Raw genomic sequence first — 9,311 nt, 5'->3', positions numbered from 1 at the left:
TTTTTCTTTTTCTTTTTGATGAAACATTCTTTCCAGCCTGGCCAGTGGAAGGGAAAAGAATTATTACTTTAATTAGGTTGAATCTCTCTTAATTCTTATTTCTTTTACAGGAATCTTAATCCTTTCTCTTGTAACTCTTTATTTCAAGATAGCACAAGCTGTTAAAACCTAATTATTTCTCTGTATCATTACTTTAATTTCAATTTATTCAGAAACCCTTTTAAAATGCTGTGTAATTTGAGCATATTGTATTTTCTATTTTATGATTTTCAGTAAAACTTGTTAAAATTCATTTCTGACCTTGCTTTATTTCCTGGGGAAGTATTTAGCTCTCTGTTCTTCTAACAATAAGAAAGTTCTGGAGACAAACAGTGCTGTGGAAATTAAAAGTGCTCATGGGGGCTTCTTTGATAGCTAGGGCTCCTTAGTCACTATAACTTGGTGTTACCACAAGCCTTTCCTCTGTGCTTACTCTGACCTCTAGTATCAATGATATATTCTAGAGTCTACAGAGGCATTTTGGAACATTCATCCTCCTTATGAGCAGACACAGTAGCCCATCTGGTCTGGAAGCTGAACATCACCATTCCTGTCTCTGCTCATCCATAATATCTTTCTACCATTTGATTTTCTGCCTACTATTCCTTCTACACAGAGAAATCTGCTTGGGGCTGATCCCATTCTGGAATTGCTTTTCCAGAACCACAGGCATGGTTTTCCAGAACCTCACCCATGAGAAACATGGGATGGCAAAATATTTTTCATGCATGCAATGACAGAACTTCCTTGATTCACAAATGCTTGCTAAAACGTTTTAAACTCATATAACTATTGTGTTATCCAGCAACACAGACTAGTATACTGAATGCTGTGCATTGTACATATTCATCATATGAAACTTCAGATATCTTTGAGGCTCAGGTACCAAATCTGAATTTATTCATTTACTGGATTTAAAAATATAATAATATTCTCATTCATTAACCCAAAAAATGGGGGGGGGGGCATAGAGCCAAAACATACAATTTTTCCAGAGGCATGTGGAATGAAAGGTCTTCATGTAATTAGAAGGCATATTTTGTTGTAGAATTCCAATTTAAATTTCAACTGTATGGATTAAAACAAAATACTGACAAGTATCACTCGCCCTGACTGAATACCTTTCACAAACTTAAGCAGATCGCAACACTCTGGATTGTAAGTACAGTAAGCCCGCAACCTACACTCACTTTACTTATGCCAACGCTATTTTACATGGGCAACCAAACAACCAAACAACTAACCAATAAATAAATAACTAAGAAAAATGCTGGGAAAATAATGGGAGATCAAAATATGTTGTAGAGAAACAGCAGAAGGGGGCAGGAGAGCAGGAAACAACAGTTGGCAATCCCATCAGCCACTGTACTCATTAGCCATTGCACTCACTTTCCACCAGTGGTTGGTGTGGTAGAGGTAAAAGTGAGTAGAGCAATAAATGAACATTCTACTTTTGTATAGCAGGCTAGTTTTTACATTCACTCACAAAACTGAGTGTTTCCAATAGGTGCTACATGCTGACTCCTAGTGCCAATGAAGCCTCTGACATCAGTTGACTTCAGGTCTCTTCAGCATGTGGAAGAGCTAAAATATGGCAGCTTCTCAGTCCCTCCTCTTGTACTGTAGTGATTATTATAAACAGCTCAAGGATCGCACGCAGGTAGCAGAAAGATTAAGCTGCCAGTGACACAACAGATGTGAGAAACGCACAGGTTTTCACTGAATGTCCGTGAGCATGCTCCAAGTAAAGTTATATTCAAAGAAGCTTCCATACATCAACTAATATCGACAGGGTTATGAATGGCGATTATGAGACTCAGTGTCACAGGACAGTTTAAGTGACAGGTAAAAAAGTAAGGTGAAAAGATCTGTGCTATATTTTTTAACCAAAAATGTGCAATCTCATTTATAAAGATGAGCAAGAAGTATTTCCAGCTGTAAATATATTCATTGAATACATCTTGATTTAGAACTTGAACTGCTTGGATTGCTATGTGTCAGCTCCTTGCTGTCAATCACACTGCTGTATAGAACCGTGCTATATGATTGATACAGCTTGATGCAACACATCAAAACTGTACAAAATAAATAAAACTGGGGCGCATATGTTAAAACGGAAAGAGGTGAAACATGCTTATTTTATAAAGTGAAGTGAACTTTTTTTCATTTAACAATAGGAAGGTTGAAGAACTAAAAGCATGAAAATGAATTTGGAGCCAAGGGAGTCTGTAGGAATTACTGTGGCTGATTAACCTGAAAGAGGGCTATAAGCAACAAAGAATATAGACTGCATTATGGAACAGCAACTCCTCAGTCAAATATCGCCTCCAAGAAGCAACCAGGCCCAATAGCAGCCTACTTAGAAGCATCTGGTGAGGAAAATATGTATTCCAGAGCAAAATTTACAAGCAGGCTACTTTGAAGGGTGTCATAATCTCGTTGCTGGGCAACAACTTGCAGAGTTCAGTGGAGGGAGAGGCCAGCCAACCAGGAGTGTCTCTGAGGTGTACTTGCCTGGAGGCAGAGTCAGCATCCAAAGTCAGATCCAGTCTTAGGGTTGGGCACGCAGCAATCTGCGTGGTCAGATGGTCCAGGGGTCAGGAAATCCGATGATCAGAGGGTCAAGGGTCAAGACTAGCAGGAAGCAGCAAGGTAGGGCCAGGAAATACAAGCGCTGTTACCAGCATCTGACTGCTGCTGGAAGCTCTGCTTAAGAAGGCTGTAGCCAGCTGGTCCTTATCCGTGTCTTCTCCTCAGTGTCCTTGAAGGCTGATCAGTTGCATGTGGGAGTCACTCCGCCTTCTCCCCCTTCAGACAGGCAAAGCTGACTCCTGGCCCCGTGACAGAGGGCTAGAGGTTGAGATGTTGGTCCACCTCTCACTTCTCAAAGTGGCCTCCAGGAACATGAATGGTCAACCAGAGGACTATACCATATGAAATAGTGGACCCAGAGAATGCCCACAGAAGGGGGCAGGGGGAAGCAAACTTTCCTTATTCCCATCTACTTCCCCCCCACCATAGCCCCCTGATCCTGCCCCTTTACAAAGTCTCTCCCAAATGTTAGAAGACCTTGCCGAATAGGGAGGCATGCAGCACAGAGGTTGAGAGAAAAGGGGATTCCTGAAAACCAGGCAATGGCAATGAGAACAGGGACGCTGGTCACAGAAGGTGCCTCTGCCTGATTTGGGGGGAGGGATATTGACCATTTCAGTGTCGACAGGAATGTTTGTCCCGATGCGCATCAGCTGGTATCTGCAACAACAGCACAAGCAACAAGTCTGCTTCCACGTGTGGATGCCATTTGCCAGAGCGGGCGTCTGTGTGCAGCATTTCATATGCTTCAACTTCACGGTGAGTGTGGGTGCCTTTCAAGTCATATCTCCTACAATGCAGGTTCCTTGCTGTTAATGTATTCAGATTTTAAAGACCCTTACATATGAAGTGTAACTCTGTGCAAACTCAAAGCCAGGTAGGAGTGGTCCCAGAGGAGTGAGGAAAGTCACATGTGCGCAATCTAGTTTCCAACTTCAAAGCAGGTTCCAATTCTTAAACTTCATAGAGGACTTACCGGTAATTTGCGAGGAAAAACCTGAGGCGCCAGATTTATATGAGCTGATTATAAATTGCCCTTGTCTTATGCACATATATACTGGCAACACAGTGCTTGGAAGAGAAAAACAACCGTGCTGTTTGTGGCTATAAACTCAAAGTGGGCAGACAAGGAAAGAAAATGATATTGAGTGACCACCTGGTAATTTCACTTCAACAGTAGTTTATTTGGTCTATCATTTATTTGCAATTTGCCAACAAAATACTTCCCCCAAAGCCCCAAAATGTGCATCAGTTTTTAAAACAGACTTTTTATATATTTTAACTCCCCTTTAGCTGGCAAGGCTCAAAAACAAAAACACATAATTAATATTTTTTAAATGCCCTTAGATATTTTGTGTGTGTGTGGTTTCTCTGCCTTGTTTATGATTAATCTACTGTTCATCCATCCTGGTTCAGAAAGTTTTCATTGCTGCTTTGTTTGCAACAATAACATTTTGCATTGTTCTCTCATAATATACTGTATTTAGTTTAATATTTGGCCTTATAGTTCTGAACCAGTCCTGCAGGGTGGGCAGAGTAAGACTAGGATGGTCTGTCCTTTAGGCTAATGGGATCCAGCTGATTCTTGAATGCCTTTGGGTTTGTTTTCCAGTAGACAGAGCATTGGAAAGAAACATTCTATTGCAGCTTGGCTTTGATATGTGTGCGGCACAAAACTGTTTGTCTGGTTTGCTAGTGTGTCCATGGGCCCAAAAAGGTTAGTAACCCCTGAATTTATCAGTGCTACATTGACTTTAATCTATCATACTAACAGATGGAGCTCATTTTATCCCATTTGTTTCCTCCACAGACATGTTTACATACAAGTACATAAGCACAGGCCAGCCTTCTCCAACCTGGTGTGCTCCAGATATTGTTGGACTATAATTCCCACTATTCCTGACTGTTGGCCGTGTTTGCTTGAGCTGATGGGAGCTGTAGTCAACAATATCTGGAACATACAGGTTGGGGAATGCTCCAAAGAAAAGGACACAGATTTGTACTGCTAGATTCAAGATTCTAACTGATTTTCATGTTTGCATATGTGACTGTGCATCATTCTTTTCATGCATTTATTTGCTTTTTGCTACAACTATTCTAATTTCATACATTGGTTGCTTGGATATTATTATTTTTTACACCTGGAAGAAAATTCATGAGCTACATTCTTATAGCTAACGAAGCTTTTCCTCTTTAGCTGCACAATTCCGAAAGGAACAATTCGCCGTTAAATGGGTTCATCATTTCTTTTGTGTCTTCCTATGCATCACATTTAGATACGTTCCCTAAGATATGCAGGCATTCAGCCATGCTTTGCAATATGTCCTTGCAGCAGGGATATTTCATTTAGGCAAGAGGAAGAGAGGGAATAAAATCCTTGACTAGAATTTTGCTATTTTTTTCTTTTAATGTTAAATTTAATTCAATCTCTTTCTATGCTACCTCCCATGTAATCTAAATAGTTTTCTAGCTGAAAGTATTCCCCCCCCCCGCCACGAATGGCAAGATCAATACCCCCAGTAAGTTGTGTGTTGGAGCAGTAGTTTGTTTGAGTTATTTTCTTCATACACATGGGCTACAAATGCAGTGCCTCCACATGCTTCTTTTCAAGAACAAGGGACACATTAATGTGATATATTTTAGCACTATAGTCTTGTCTCTTTCTTTCCCCTATCCCACCCCCACACCTAAATGATCTTAAATCTGTTTGCCTAGATCAAATGGGAAGAATGTTGCACTCGATTACTTCAGCTCCTTCCCCATTCCTCCTCCTGACAGTGCAAGGCTTGGCCATGCCATGCCCACAGGAGGCAGAGATGTGTCTGTCTTCTAAATGGCAATTCCTTGGAGAGACAGTATCCATTATTAGTACATGTAGAGGACAGTAATTGGAATCCCATGTGATTAGAAGAGCACTAACAGCATTTGCTAAAGATTCCCACGCAACCTCAACTGTCACGTGCATTCCTGATGGCCAGTCTCCCAACAAGAATTGCCATTTTATCTCCTATTCACCAGCCTTTTAAATGTTTCAGTACAAAACCTACCATGTTGCACACAGATTTTATTTCTGCAACAGCATATCTTTTTAGTGGTTTCCCATATTCTCTTCTCCGCTTTGTTCTTTTGCATATACAGCTTTTCTCTATATACATACTTTTACTTTTTCTCTTTTCCTTGGGTTCAAGGGGGACGGGGGAGAAACACCTGGTGTGTTATAGAATCTTGTGCCACAATTTGAAGAACCTGCTGTGAGTGAAAATGACTAAGACCATGTGGTTCATTTCCAACACAGCAGGTGTCATGAGAAAAGCAAAATGGGAGCCTGGTGCTTCCCCTCACATTCCAGCCTTTGGAGCCAGTTGGTAGCAGACAACCATTGTTAACAGCCTAAACCACCCAGTGAAAAGAGAAGGTCACATCTTTTCCTAACCGACTTAAACGTGAATCTGTGCTGGGGCAAATTGCAGATTGATGCCGCACAAGCTGAGCTCAGTATACTGTTTTCAAACATTTCATTGCTAACACATCTAGATTTCCAATTATACTCCATTCAGCTCACTGTAACCCAATAACTCACGTAGGAAGGTGGAAATATCACAAGCAAGCAGCATACACAAATACTATTCTTTTACGGAAGCAATGAATCTAAGGTATATTAGACCTCAAGAGAGACACCAGAATGCTGGCCAATTGCTAGTTACTATATATAGCAGGGAAGGGGAACCTGTGGTTCTGTGGATCTTGTTGAATTCCAAGTCCAACTTCCATCAGCCCCAGCCAGCATAGTCAGGGATTATAGGAATCATAGCCAGCAACATCTGGAAGCCCAGATTTTCCCCATTACTATAGAAATAATTCACAAGTACCATGTTGCTTGAAGAGAAAGGGAGTTATGCAATAATCATAATTGTAATATTCATGCATTACACAGTTCTCACTCACTTCTTACAAAATAGCCCCATGCCCAAAGTTCTCCAGAAGAGCCACAATCCAAGGATTTCAAACATCTATGGACTCAAAACACACACAGAGCTGAAACTAGGAAAGGCTGCGTTATAGATCCTAAGATTTATCAGCGCTATTCTAGGCTGTATTTGTAGAACCCATACTACTGATTAAGTGCTTGTATGATCTTTGTTCTGAAAGTCATTTACAATTCTTTTCACCAAGTCAGAAGAGATGGCGGATATGGTTGCTGAATAGACCTACAGCATGTATGCCTGTTTCAAAGTTTTCTGTTTCCCGATTAGTCAAAACCAATTCATCCAATTAGCCCCTTATCGTACAACCACATCAATCTCTATATTCATATCTCCCCGCTTCTGTGTTGACTACAGCAGTATTGAAATTAAGTCTAATTAAGCAGACTTATGGATTCTCACTAATGGCTCTGTATATGTATAAGTACATGTTCCCCATAGCTATTTGTTCAAGGAACTCTTCATATCATTTAACTCACTTCAATTATGCATATTATAGCTCGCCTACTGATGATTTTGCATAATTATTTTTTAAATATAAGTAAATGTGACCTGCAGGATTTTCAATATTAACTTAAGATTTTAAGATATTGATTTGGCATGCAATTTGGTTTCCTTTCTTTGAGTTGGAGATCCCCCATGAAGTTTAATTTTAAAATTGTATGATTGGACAAGGTCAGGAAGCAGATGATATGATGATGGATCATTCTTAAATACATATTTCCCAGTATATTAAATGTGCATCCAAATGATTATGTTGTAAGCCACTTTGATAACTTATTTTACCAGGAAGGCAAAAAAGTATTGAAGAAAATAAATTTTAATATGTCTAAATGCAGTCTTCTTATACTGAACTAACTGATGCTGCTGCCATGAGTCCAGCTGAAGTTTGCATGGCAGAATCAATAAGGACGCTTGCCTGCTTACTACCTGCCACAAATAGAGGCAACTATGTGAAGGACAGTCTTCCTGTTACTACCAGAAAAAACCCAGATGGATTCAAGGGAAATCACAGCTTGTGTTTGAAACTGTATGAAAATGCTTGGTCAGAAAACTAATCTAAGTGCCTCTTTCCAGCACCAATTAGAGCTGTTCCCCACCCACTCCCGCCCCATTTGTTAATAGAGGATCTTTGCTTTTAACAGCTACATGGCAGATGAGAAATTCAACAGGAGGGAACTTTGCCTATAGTTGAAACACTGTTTAATTCTCCTATGCCACTGTGAACAGCACAGAGTCTCTATCAGGAAAACAGTGGCAACCATAGGACTGAAAACCACAGAAGAGAGTGATGCCATCCAAAAGCGATGTGAATAAAGATTTTATTCTCTTTTTCTGCAAGATATTCCCCTGAAAGGCTATATATGTTGATTGGGGATTTGAATATTTCTGTTAACTTTCTGTTGTGTGTATTTTTTATTTTTTTTTTAGGGCCAGCATGTGTAAGGTAAGAATCAAGAACTAAGAAGCTGCTCATCCTCTTCTTTTGATACCTGTACGAATTGCATCAGAATTACAATAGTAATATGAAAAAGAGCCACCGCTCAGGGCTTTTACAGAATAGCTGCAAGGTAACATGTAGACTACAATGTACTCTTTTCAGCAATATCATGTTTCTGAAATGTAGGTCAGTTTTATTAATAAAATGGAGTACTGGAAATTAAATGTTCTTCTGATAAAAAAAACCAGGTTGCCATAGAGCACCTAAGAAGGTTCAGCCCTTTGTTCTGCTAGTCAGTGCGGCTCTTCTACATAAGTTTTTCAAAAGTAAATCTTCAAGCACAACCCTATCCTTGATTTATAACTTCTTGATGAGGATAGCGTAGCTGTAGTGGTGGAGCCACTGGTATGATGATGAGATGGATCTATGCTGGTGTAACCAGGGTGAAACATTGATGCAAGAGTAGCATGATAAAACTGGCACATAGGGGAACAGTTTGGTGCAGTTTCCCAAATTTGAGTCCCCAGCTGATTATGGACTACAATTCCCATCATCCCTGGTCACTGGTCTTGCTAGCTAGGGATGATGGGAGTTGGTAGTCCAAAAACAGCTGGAGACCCAAGTTTGGGAAACCCTATTTTAGAGGGTTGCAGATGAGGCAAGGAAGCAAGGGACTTACGAGGAATCCAAAGCTCATTCAGAGGTTGGGTCCTAGCCTCAGTTATGGCATAATGCTATTCCAGAAAAGGACACAACTTTAAGTTAAGCACACCTTTTGAAGCTAAAAATCCAGACTGATTGCCCCTTGCCTCCTCTCTCTCAAAAGCCACAATAGAAGATAGAATTCAGACCTACTCTGCACCTAGTCATGCCATACCAACAATGGAATAGATGTCTTAGCCAGAGGATACACACCTCAGATGTCAATTCATGTGATAATAACATCCTGTCACCATGTTTAAAGAACTCAGATTGTACAAGTAGGAAATCGGGTGAAAGCACACTTTATCCAGGACTACTTCTTTTTTCTTTTTCTTTTTTGAAGTAGCTGTTCTGATCCAGGAGCTGACTCTAGTAGAGCAAGGTGAAACAATGTTGAAATGGTTGAAATATTCAGAACAAGCAGTTCCACATGGAGCGGGACTAAATGAAGAATGTTGCATTAGAAACAGACTATCCCTGACAAAGTCTTTTAAAAAGCTGCCACTCAATCCAGAAAGTTATTTCCAGCATGCAGTGGGTAAAGTTCCTCTTTT

General features: G+C 40.2%; 1 long non-coding RNA gene across 2 annotated transcripts; it reads left to right on the top strand.

Annotated features, from left to right (window-relative positions):
- Nucleotides 1–2,544: 2,544 nt before the first annotated feature.
- Nucleotides 2,545–8,257, top strand: LOC309342550. 2 transcript variants are annotated; one of them, XR_014156897.1, is made up of 3 exons: nt 2,545–3,390; nt 4,247–4,348; nt 8,046–8,257. It is a non-coding gene; the product is annotated as an uncharacterized lncRNA (long non-coding RNA). The 2 variants fall into 2 exon arrangements; XR_014156898.1 differs by having other exon boundaries at nt 4,244–4,348.
- The last annotated feature ends 1,054 nt before the right edge of the window (nt 8,258–9,311 follow it).

The sequence above is a fragment of the Podarcis erhardii genome (assembly GCF_964252035.2).
Source record: "Podarcis erhardii genome assembly, chromosome: 5".
Taxonomy (NCBI): Eukaryota; Metazoa; Chordata; class Lepidosauria; order Squamata; family Lacertidae; genus Podarcis; species Podarcis erhardii.
This window is presented reverse-complemented; position numbering and strand designations above follow the sequence as displayed.